This window comes from Bidens hawaiensis, unplaced genomic scaffold (genome assembly GCF_021521415.1).
Source record: "Bidens hawaiensis isolate Kalapana, Puna unplaced genomic scaffold, B.hawaiensis_p1.1 tig00018577_1, whole genome shotgun sequence".
In the NCBI taxonomy this organism is placed as follows: domain Eukaryota; kingdom Viridiplantae; phylum Streptophyta; class Magnoliopsida; order Asterales; family Asteraceae; genus Bidens; species Bidens hawaiensis.
In genome coordinates this window covers 282,588-294,964 of record NW_027492815.1, presented here as the reverse complement: position 1 = coordinate 294,964, position 12,377 = coordinate 282,588, and the positions used below count along the sequence as shown (strand labels likewise).

The window sequence follows — 12,377 nt, the reverse complement described above, 5'->3', positions numbered from 1 at the left end:
TGTAAATTTATGTGTTTATTTGGAGCGAATATGATAATATTATGAAGCACACCTTTGGTTATCTTGAAGGTCATGTACGGGAGTGTGATATTTTTCAGGGCGAAGCTAGATGCGGGCCTGTTTTCACGACCACGCCGTTGATTAAAGTCTGAAAGAGTCGATTTGGAAATTTCCCGAGTCGGTGGCCTTGCTTTCTCAAGCGATGGTCTCGTTAGGATGGTTAGATGAGTATAATGCTAGTAATGAACCGGAAACTACTTTGGTGGAAAGACATGTCAACAATAAAAGTAACAATAATAGTGCTGTTGCTGTTGAGGTGGAAAATGGGTTATCAGCTAGCATGACGACCCGTCAGAAGGTGAAACGATAAAAGTTTAAACTTTGAAATAAAGAAAGGTGAGCTCGCGGGCATTCTTGGGACTGTGGCTCAGGGAAATCGTCTCTACTTGCTTCGGTTAATGATGAGATGCAAAATTAGTACCAAAATACTTATTATAAGTATTTTGGTACTAATTTTGCATCTCACCAATAACCGAAGCAAGCAGAGACGATTTCCCTAGGCTCACAACACCATCAATGACCAAGAGCTCACCTTTTTTTATTTCACCGTATAAATTTTTTATCGTTTCACACGCTGACGAGTCGTCATGCCAGCTGACAACCCGTTTTCTACCTCAACGCAACAGTACTATTACTATCAATGTTATTATTACTTTTTATTGTTGACATGTCTTTCCACCAAACTTGTTTCCAGTTCATTACTCAGCATATACTTATCCAACGGTCCTAACGAGACCATCGACTTGGGAAATTTGCAGATCGATTCTTGCAAGATTTTAGTCAACAATGTGGTCATGAATACTGTCCCCACATCTAGCTTCACCTCGAATAGCGTCCCACTCCCGAACGTGAGGCGCGCTCCACAATGTAATCATATTCCTCCAAACGAATACATAAACTTACAAAGCCAACCATACTCCGAATCAAGAAACGACTGAATCCGCTTGTTGAAATGATGTCCCCATGCTTGAAACTTAATCATCTGCATATAACTCAACTTTTCATTCGTTGCCTTCAACCTCGAATAACGGGCTGTCATTATGTTAAACTGGAACTTGTTTCTTTTTGTCCCGAAAAACACGACTAACAATACCACCAACACCGCGACCAGTCTGAAAACCGAGGCTAGCCTAAGTGTAAAATAAAGAATAGCTGATGCTCCCGTGACTTGAACCGGCGAGATTGTCAAGACGGAGGTGAAATTTTTAAGCCTTAATTTCTTGTATAAGCTCGTTATCAACGTCGATCGAATCAACATCCCGAGCTTCTGCGAGTGGAAATTGAAGTGATGTGATGTCAACACTTCAGTCATTTTCGCCACCAGGAGGATTAATACCAAATAATATCCTTGTTGAAGTGAGCTCGCCTTCCCCGAAGTGAAATCAACGAACCGTTGGATTAACAACAGTCTGACATACCCAACGCGGAGCTTCACAAAATTCCTTACTCATGGTTGCCTCAATAAGTATGATCATAGACCATTTTGTTATGAGTATGAAAGGGACCCCCGATCCGAGTACGTTGGTTGTTACCGACTGTAAAGGACATTGCATGCGCGATTATTACACTTGTTCGTGGAATTGCATGGTTTTTACGTGCTTATATAAAACTTATGTGAACTCACCAACTATTCAATTAATTACCGTATTTTATATATATGCTACATGTACGATTATTAGAGTATGAGACGAGTGAAGACACTAGAACTAGGATATTTAAATAATGGACAAGTTGATGTTTGTTTTTATTTCCTTTCAATGTATTTGTTTACTTGAACACTTATGTACTTGTGATTTAAATGAATTAATGATAATATTGTCACATAATAGTGTCACATGTGTTTTGAGCAATCTGTACGTCACACTCGAGCGTTTCCGCTTAAGCCGGGGTGTTACAGAAACAGGCACATATTGCTACAAAATGATGTCATTTGGGTTAAAGAACGCTTGATCTACTTATCAACGCCTAATGGATCGGGAGTTCAAGGATCTGGTGGGAAGAAACCAAGAGGTATACATGGATGACTTAGTCATCAAGAGCGCGATGGAACCTTCCTTGTTGAAAGACATCGAAAAAACCTTCAATGCTATTCGAAGAATGAGCATGAAGCACAATCGGGCAAGTACACCTTCGGAATGGAGGAGGGCAAGTTTCTGGGCGTTTTTGTGACCAAGGATGGGTTCAAAGCCAATCTTGAGAAGGTGGGGGCCGTTATTAACATGCCGTCTCCCACCACGATCAAATAGGTGCAAACACTGAACGAATGACCGGTGGCGTTGAACCGATTCCTAGCAAACCACGCTGACAAGTCATTCCCCTTTGTATCTACCCTCCGCAATTGCCTCAAGAAAATGCAGTTTCGCTGGATCCCAGAAGTAGAAGCTGCATTCAAGGAAATCAAATCTCGCATAGCAGAACTTCTAACAATGACCGCGCCACTGTCAAAGGAGCCGCTAACGCTATGTCTCTCCACGTCAGAGAGTCGTTGGTTGATAATGGTGGCAAAATTAAAGTCAATGACTTTGACTTTTAAACAGAACACAGGACTATTTGACTTTTAAGTTTTAATAGTCAAAGACTAATGCTATATATAATGCACTATTTTATTTTATTTTTGACAGAATTACAATTTTTATCTTTTAAACATAGGTTAATTTATGAAACTGGTTCTTTAAAAAGTTTACGCTCACTCTTCGTCCAATAAATGAGTAATTGTGTCGGTTGTAGTCCTTTACACTAACTAAAGTTAAGTTTTTCAGTTAAAATTTTACCCCTAAAAAGACTATTTTTGTGTAACTACCCTTAAGTTAAATAAAATAAAATTAAAAACTATTTACTAAACTAACCTTCCACCACCACCGTTAACATTGCCTAATGGCAATCTATTGCTTCATCTATATTATATTTTTTTCCACAGCCATCTTGTTTGAAATACCCACTTTCACTTTCACTTTCACTTGCTTAAAACCCACCGCCGGTAGCAAAACATCACCATATCTTTATCAGATTAGATTTCGTTTAACCCGATCTGAAATGAACAGAACGCCCTTAATACCCAATTTGTCAGCTTCAGTGGTCGAATATCATGACTAGATCTTTGATACAAACGCTGCCATGGTGGCTAGATCTAGTAATAGTAACATCTGTGGCTCTGATTTTTGACCTAATCGTCGACGGCTGAAGACTATGCCGAGAAACTGAAAGCACAAACCCATTGAAAAGGTGATGTTTCTTGGATTTTTATTTCTTTTTTATCTTACTTTGGCTTCAATCTTTCCATGTATGTGGGTAAGATAGTGAACTCCATGCTCAACAGTTATCTGATATGATGCTCCGAGTGCACACGATCTGGTCAATGCCGGTTCAAGTCACTGGTGCATTAGTTACTCTATGTTTTACCCTCGGGCTAACCATGGTGGTCACATTGGTCGCAGTTTTGGTTATCTTGTTCGTCTTGTATTTGGGGACGAAATGAAATAATAAGTTCTAATTTAGCATCATGATAGGACGTGATTTGAGGTTGAAGGCAACTGATGAGATGTTGAATTTTATGACGGTGATTAAGTTTCAAGCATGGGAAGAACATTTCAACAAGTGGATTTAGGCGTTTTGTGATTTGGAGTATTGGCTTTGTAAGTTTTATGTATTCGTTTGGTGCGAATATGATTATGTTATGGAGCACACCTTTGGTTATCTCGACTGTCACGTATGGAAGTGGGATATTATTAGGGGTGAAGCTAGATGCGGGGCCGGTTTTCACGACCACGTCGTTGATTAAAGTCTTGCAAGAGTTGATTTGGAAATTTTCCCAAGTCGATGGCCTTGCTTTTTCAAGCGATGGTCTCGTTAGGACGGTGGGATGAGTATATGCTAGTAATGATCCAGAAATAGCTCTGGTGGAAAGACATGTCAACAATAAAAGTAGCAGTACTGTTGTTGTTGAGGTGGAAAACGGGTTATCAGCTGGCGTGACGACCCATCAGAAGACGACCCATCAGAAGGTGAAGCAATAAAAAGTTTGAACTTTGAAATAAAAAAAGGTGAGCTCGCAGTCATTCTTGGGACTGTGGGCTCAAGGAAATCATCTCTGCTTGCTTCAGTTAATGGCGAGATGCAAAATAAGTACCAAAATACTTATTTTGGTACTTATTATAAGTATTTTGGTACTAATTTTGCATCTCACCGATAACCGAAGAAAATAGAGACGATTTCGCTGAGCTCACAGTACCAACAATGACCGCGAGCTCACCTTTTTGTATTTCAAAGTTTAAATTTTTTTATCGTTTCACACTCTGATGGGCCGTCATGCCAGTTGAATGACCCGTTTTCCACCTCAACAACAACAGAACTATTACTATTACTATCAATGTCAATATTACTATTACTTTCATTGTTGACATTCCTTTCCACCAAACCTGTTTCCAGTTCATTACTTAGCATATACTTATCCAACGGTCCTAACGAGACCGCCGACTCGGGAAATTTCCATATCAATTCTTGCAAGATTTTAGTCAACAATGTGGTTGTGAAAACTATCCCCGCATCTAGCTTCTCCCCAAACAGCATCCCACTCCCGAACATGACCATCGAGATAACCAATAGGCGCGCTCCATAATATAATCATATTCACTCCAAACAAATAAATAAACTTACAAAGCCAACAATACTCCAAATCACGAAACGACTGAATCCGCTTGTTGAAATGTTCCCATGCTTGAAACTTAATCACCCGCATATAACTCAACGTCTCATTCGTTGCCTTCAACCTCAAATCTCGGGCTATCATTATGTTAAACTGGAACTTGTTTCTTTTTGTCCCGAAAAACACGACTAACAATAAAACCGCGACCAGTTTGAACACCGTGGCTTGCCCAAGTGTAAAATAAAAATAGCTAATGCTCCCGTGACTTGAACCGACATGAGCCAGATCGCGTGCACTTGGGGCACCACATCCGACAACTGTTGAGCATCTACCGCCATATAGTTCACTATCTTGCCCACACCGTGAGATTGTCGAGCCGAAGGTGAGATTTTTAAGCCTTAATTTCTTGTATAAGCTCGTTATCAACGTTAATCAACATCCCGAGCTTCTGCGAGTGGAAATTGAAGTGATGTGATGTCAACACTTCAGTCAATTTCGCCAAATAATATCCTTGTTGAGGTGAGCTCGCCTTCCCCGAAGTGAAATCAACGAACCGTTGGATTAACAACAGCCCGACACAGAGCTTCGTAGTTGCTAAAACCCTGGTAAACAAAATGTGTTTCCAGAAACAACAAATGAGCGTTGTTTAAACGGGGTTTTTTCGAATCATCTGGCAAGTGGTGAGAAGAATGGCGGATGTTATGGGATTCCAAGCGTGTGTAATTCCATTTACGTATTTGGGAATTCGTGTGGGAGCAAATATGAATAGAATTGCCAATTGGGAGCCGGTTATGGAGGTGATGCGGTCTCGGTTAACCAAGTGGAAGGCAAGTACTTTATCGATAGGGGGAAGGGTTGTGTTAATTAAATCAGTTCTTGAAGCTTTGCTGAATTATTATTTTTCGTTGTATAAGACTCCTGTGAAGGTGTTGGAAAATATAGACTCGCTTATTAAGAACTTCCTTTGGGGAGGCACTAAAGATGTCAAGAAACTACACTGGGTTGCTTGGAATAGGATAACTAGGCCAAAGAAGGAAGGGGGTTTGGGTTTGTCGAGGTTGTTTGACTGTAATCGAGCTTTAATTTCCAAATGGGTTTGGCGCTTTCGAACGGAACCGGAAGCTTTATGGAAGAAGGTCGTTGAGGCTATTCATGGTTCTAGTAGGAAATGGGAGTTATATCCAGTTAAAAAGAGCTTGACTGCTATTTGGTCGAACATTGTCAAAGAAAGTCACTGATTACATATGCATGGTTCGTCCTCTAATGAGTTAATCAAGTGTTCAGTGAGGAATGGAAGGTCGGTGAGGTTCTGGGTCGATACATGGACGGACAAGGGGAGATTGATGGATACATTTCCGTCTCTTTTTAAGTTGGAAGAGAGAAAGATGTGTTTGGTTTCTGACATTTTAAATCGGGAGGATATGATTACTTCGGTGAATTGGTCGTGGAAGAAGGCTCCGGAGTTCGAGATCGAGTTAAGGAATTGGAGGAGTTGATGGAGGTGATTTGTCGGGTATCGCTAATCAAGTGTGTAGATGATTGGAGATGGAACGGGGAAAAAATGGGTGTTTTTCTGTTAATGCGGTCAGAATTTGGTTAACCAGAACCAATATGGATAATGGAGATGCAGTGTTCGAGTGGTGTAAGTGGTTACCGGATAAATGTAATATTTTTATGTGGAGAGCTTTGTTGGATCGCCTTCCTACAAAATTGGCGCTAAGGAGAAGGAATATTCACGCAGATAACACATTATGTGTTCTGTGTGAAGATGGGGAGGAGTCGGTGGATCATGTGTTTATAGGGTGTGGATTCTCTATGGGGGTGTGGGAAGGTATTTTAAGATGGTGTGGTTTACCCAGTTTTTTTGCTTTTATCTTAAAAGATGTGATGGAGATGCATAATATGGATGGTTTGTCTACTTTTCGGAAGGAGATTGTGAGAGGGGTGATCATTGCGTGTTGTTGGAGGATTTGGAAAGCTAGAAACGAGCAAAATTTTGAGAATAAACGAGGTAACGTGGTAGAGATTGTAGCGGATGTAAAGGCGCTTACTTTCTTATGGTTTAGTAATAGGCAAAATAGTAAAGATAAGGATTGGAAGTCGTGGTGTAATTTGTTTTCGATGTAATGTTGTAGGCTGCCCCTTCTCTCCGTCTTGGAGATTAGGTGGGTTTTCGCTTGTATTTCAATAAAGTTCACTTCTCAAAAAAAAAATCTTCGGGTTTCGGCCAGTTTTGTTCGGAAACCTGTGACACTATTTTGGCTCGGTGTTGTCAATTATTAATGGGGTTAATAATGGTTAATTAATGCCAACAACGTTCATACATTCTCGCTAAAACTTACAATGACCTAATATAATTCATTATGTCATTTATCATCCAATATATCCCGGTAGGTCAACAATGATGTTTAAAAATGGTCAATTAGGATTAACAATGGTTAAGTAGGGACACACGCATAAGTCTGGTTTTGAAGATTCGAAGACAACCTACCATTCATTCTCAAAATATGTACAAATCCTTTTAGTCTACCGAATAATTATTAAACAAGGTAATTTTATTTTATTTAAAAAATTAAAATCAAACGTTTTTTTGTTATTGGTTGGCATTTTTTTTTCATAAACGTGGTCGCCTAGCTTGATCCATTTTTTTTTTGTTATTGGTTGGCATTTTTTTGTTATTGAGTCAAAATTAAAACAGTTGCCCTAGAAAGAAAGTATACGTCATGTCGGCGAGAAGTTATGGACTATTCTCGCCCAAACAAGGATTTGAAAAAAGAAAAAAAGAAAGAAGCAAAAGTCTGTTCATTTACGTGAGTAAAGGTGGTCGCCTAGCTTGATCCATAATTTTCCCTTATTATTATTTTAACATGCTGGTAAAGTCGATACCGCATCAACCATAGCATCATATTCTCTGAATTTTGGGTTGTAGAAAAACTCATGGCTCATATAAAACATGAGATTGTCACTATGTCTATGTGGCATTAACATATATACTCATAATAAAATATGGGGATTTGTTTACATACAACCCTTCTAGTAAATATTCATTTTACTCTCATGGATGCAATAATTCATTTTAACATTTCATGAAAACATTAGTATAAATTTATAATAGGTGACATGTATAAAATCTCTCAGAAATTAAATGATTAACATTGATTTGATATTACTGTTTGTTGTTGAAGCTGGGCTTTGAATTCATTCAATAATATTGTGTCATGCAGTGCTAACTGTATGCTGACTGGACACTCGCTGAAGTCGCCTAAGCCTGTTGTGGTCCAGGCGAGCGGTGACTTTACCGAATTATCTGACTTATTTAATTTTTTCTTTTAAATTTTGAAACTGATAACTAATAAATATTACATTAAAAAATAAAAATATTAACAAATAATAATACTAGTCTAGTACAAGATCATCGGGACGTCTATGTCACACCCCGACCAAGACGGAAACGTCGGGGCGCAACCGATTGTTCATCGCACACGACATTATTAAGTGACAATATTTAATCAACTCATTTAAATTCATAAAAACACAAAGAGTCACATAACTTGTTCATACAATAACCGAATTCAAATCATAGTAAATAATATATTGTTCGTTTTGCTAATATCCTAATAGTCTTGATAACGTTTTTTTTCTTCAAGTCCTCGAGTCAACCTAAAGTCAAAACTGTAACATTGCATAAATAGAATTTGTTAACACAAAGGTTGGTGAGCAATTTCATAGTTTTTGAACAATAGATATATAATATGAAATTCCACAACTTGTATACAAAACAATAAATAATAGCAACAATTTAGATAAATGAAATCGTTAATAAGAATACATTAACGACACCATTCTATAAGGGGATGCCAAATATACTTGGATTTTGTATGAAATTGTTAATAAGAATACATTAACGACATCTTTCTATAAGGGGATGCCATATATACTCGGATGTTGTGAATCAACCATCCAAAAGCGGTAAACACATTAGCACTTAAGCATATAAACATATAACACCAAATTGAGCATTTATTTAAGTAAAGCATACAATAAAGTTTGTGGTTTAAGACTCAAGTATAAATTATTTGGATTTGAATAAGTTTGCAATGTCACCCCCAAAATATAAAAGAGTGAAAACGGGGGATGAAAGTACTTACGTTCAAGTAATAAACTTGAAAGGTTTGATGATTTGGAGATTAACCGGAACGATGAGTTTAACGAACGAAGTCTAAAGGAGAAGAAGTCTTGTATTAGAAAAGTTGTCTTGGAAGTCTTTAAATGAAAATAAATGATAAGAAATGTAAACAAGTTTAAGGTTTAAAATGTAAATATTTAAGAAATTATAATAATAGTCCTTTAAAAATGTAAGTTTGCTCGAAACCGGGTTAAAGTATCTAGCCCTTAACTTTACTCAACCTATGTTAAGTAACAAGGTGGGTAAAAATGCAAGAAAGCAAGTCCCTTTATAATATAGATACTAAAACGGGTTTTAACGAGTGTTCGGGTGGTCGGTTCGGGTCTTGGTGACTTGACCAAACCCAAAGTCAACTTTCCCAAAATAATAAATGTATGAGATAACTCAATAAATCTTAAAGAGACTTAACCAAGTATGTAGTTCTATTGTTTTAGAACTAACAAAGTCCGTTAAGCGAGTGTTCGGTTTAATCGGTCCAAACTTTGTTATAAGATCAAGTTGGATTCAACATTCCGAGTACTTTGTGAAAATAATTGAAATCAGTTTATAAAGTATTTTTAAAGAAATATATAAGCTTTAATGGTTAAAAACACACTTGTGTGTCTTAAGCGAGTAAACTTAGTTTAGTTCGGTTTTTATCTTGGAATAAGGCCAAGAATGGTTACCACATGTCCAAACATCATAGAACTTGTAAAATAATTTATAAATAATAATACCAAAGTTTTACATACAAAAAGTCAACAACAAAGTCTTTAAACGAAAGTTCGGTTTCCGGTTCGGATCTTGTTTCGGGATAAGACTGAGGTTAGATTCTACAAACCCATAACCATGGAACTAATTAAAATGATTTTAGAAACTCAAATCTTACATAAAACATGTTTATACAACTATTTAAACAAACTAGTAAACAAGAGTTCGGCTTCCGGTTTGGAGCTATTTACGGAATAACCGAGGCTAGTCTCTACAAACCCATAACCATGGAACTCAAAATGTAAAATAGAACTAAGATGAGCATAAGTTAAATAAGTATAACAAGTTAGATGGTTAGATGCGAAAAATATATAATCAAGGACTACTACGAGTCTTCCATGTAGCTTTGTCTTATGGGGACACTTAACCGACCGAGATCGGAGAAATGCCCGCCGAAGGTACAAAGGGTGCTATTATATATATGTTGTATAATAATATTCAAGTATTAATAAGTGTTAACAAGTTGATTATAATGTAAGACTATGGTCAGTTTGACTTTGGAAAGTCAAACTGCCAAAAAATATGAAGAACACCTTTGAATGCTTGAGAATTATGAAAGAAAGAGATGAATGAGCATGGATTAATGAAGGGGATATGAGTGTATATATAGGGTGGGTTGAAAGGGTCAAGCATGGGGTTAAATATCAAGGTTTGCATGCAAAAGGGGGGGTCAAGACAAGTCACAAAACAACAAAAAAAAGGAGAGGAAGCTGCTGGTCTACTCTGGTCTGCTGCTGGTTCGCTGCGAGTCGGTTCGTGTCCGGAAGTTCGTTTTTGATGTATTTTGAGCGTTTTAAGTCCGTTTTCGAATCCGTAAAAGGGGTTTTTCAAATTAGACAAGCGGGAATGTTTTAGTAACATAAAATCCAATATTTTATATATTTGAAATGTTCGGGATATAAATCAGGTCGGTTTACAACATAAAAACAAATACAAAATAAATACAATTTGACCCGAAATCGAGGGATGTCACAGTCTAGCCCACAAATGCTCGACCAACTTATGACGATGGTTTCTGTGGACCTCGCAGTTCTTGAGATATAAGATGTTTTGGAGTTTTTCGTCATCGGTGATTGTCGATTCAGGTTGTGAGACGCCACCTTGGTAGTTTTGACAAATAGCCACACCTTAGTCCTCAAAAACCATGTTATGCAGAATTGTACAAGTGTAGACGATATCCATAATTTTCTCCCTTGACCAAAACTGTAGTGGCCTCGAAATCAAATGAATTTTTTTCTTTATAACTCCAATCGCTCTTTCAATATCTTTACGTGTCGATTCTTGCTACTTCTTAAAGAACTTCCGTTTGTCTTCAATTGGAGACGCATAAGCTTGAACAAGCGTCGACCATTCGTTGTAAATATCATTAACCAAGTAGTAGCCATGCTTGAATTGAACCCCATTCGCATAAAACAATGTGATGCCAAAACTTCTGTAAATTTCTCCACCAAGGGGAGTAATACCAAATAATATACTTCGTGAGGTGAACTCGCCTTCCCCGAAGTGAAATCAACGAATTGTTGGATTAACAACGGCCCGACATACCCGACACAGAGTTTAGCAATTGCTAAGAACTCGGTGAACACAACGTGTTTCCAGAAACAACGAATCAGCATTGTTCGAACGGGGTTTTTCGAATTCTCTTCGGGTTTCGGCAAGTTTTGTTTGAAAAACTGTGGCATTATTTCGGCTCGGTGTTCGGGTGAAAGCGATATCGTCTATTTTTAACGGGGTTTTGTGTCCCTTTTTGAGCAGGGGATTCATCCAAAACCAAACCAATTTCGACGGGCCCATCCGCTTACAGTACCCGGATTCTGGAGGTCAGCGGATTGTTGGTTCACTATGGATGAAGATAATAAGATCGACGTCAATGATGTGTTATCCTCCATGATTGAGTTAAGAGATATTATTGCTTGTTAGGAGAGTAAAGAGTTATTGGGGGCTCAAATGGAATCTGTTAAAAGATATTGATGTTGGAGAAAGAAAGGTAAATGGTTCAGAATCATTTATGTGTCTTTAAATAGCAAAGGAGCTGGGCTAGAGTTAAAGGTTGGGTCAGGTAGTTTGCTAAAGAGTGTCATAGGGTTGTAAATGTTGGAAGATTAAGCAAAGTGAGTGTGAATGAATGTCTTAAAAATTAAAGTGGTGAAACTTTGTCCCACATCGGTTGGGGAACAAAATTGAGAATGGTTTATAAGGTGCCATTCTCACTACACATTTGAAAAATTGTGATGTGTTTTACTACAACTCCTACCCACGCGCAGGGGGGGGTGCAAATTTGGGTTTGCTGACTAAAATCTATCGAACTCCTGCGTGCCCGCACGTCCCGCGGACATGAATGCCGCTCCGAAAACTTCTGTACTAATGACCATTATTGCACTTTAATGGGTCATTATTGAGTTGTAACACACAGCTCTATCTTCTCTCTGCAGCGTTATTCTTGGTTTCGTTTCAGGCAAGTCGTCAAGTCCGGCAGCACACTGCGGCTGTTACGAACCGCTGTACCTTGGGAACAGACCGCGAATCTGTAGGGAATTGTGTATTCCTGTATTTTTCGTTTCAGAAAATCCCAGTCCATGAACACTGCCGCCATCGTCACTTCCGCGGTTGCTGTCATAGCAAACGTGGTTGTGCCACTGCCTAATGCAGTCATGTCTCTTGCTGAGAAACCGTTGAAATTCACCGGTGTGAATTTCAAACAGTGGCAGCAAAAGATGTTATTTTATCTGACCACATTGA

General features: G+C 38.3%; 1 pseudogene; it reads right to left on the bottom strand.

The window, feature by feature from the left end:
* Window positions 1–4,226: 4,226 nt before the first annotated feature.
* On the bottom strand, window positions 4,227–11,432 carry LOC143556488 (ABC transporter C family member 14 pseudogene; annotated as a pseudogene).
* Window positions 11,433–12,377: the final 945 nt, after the last annotated feature.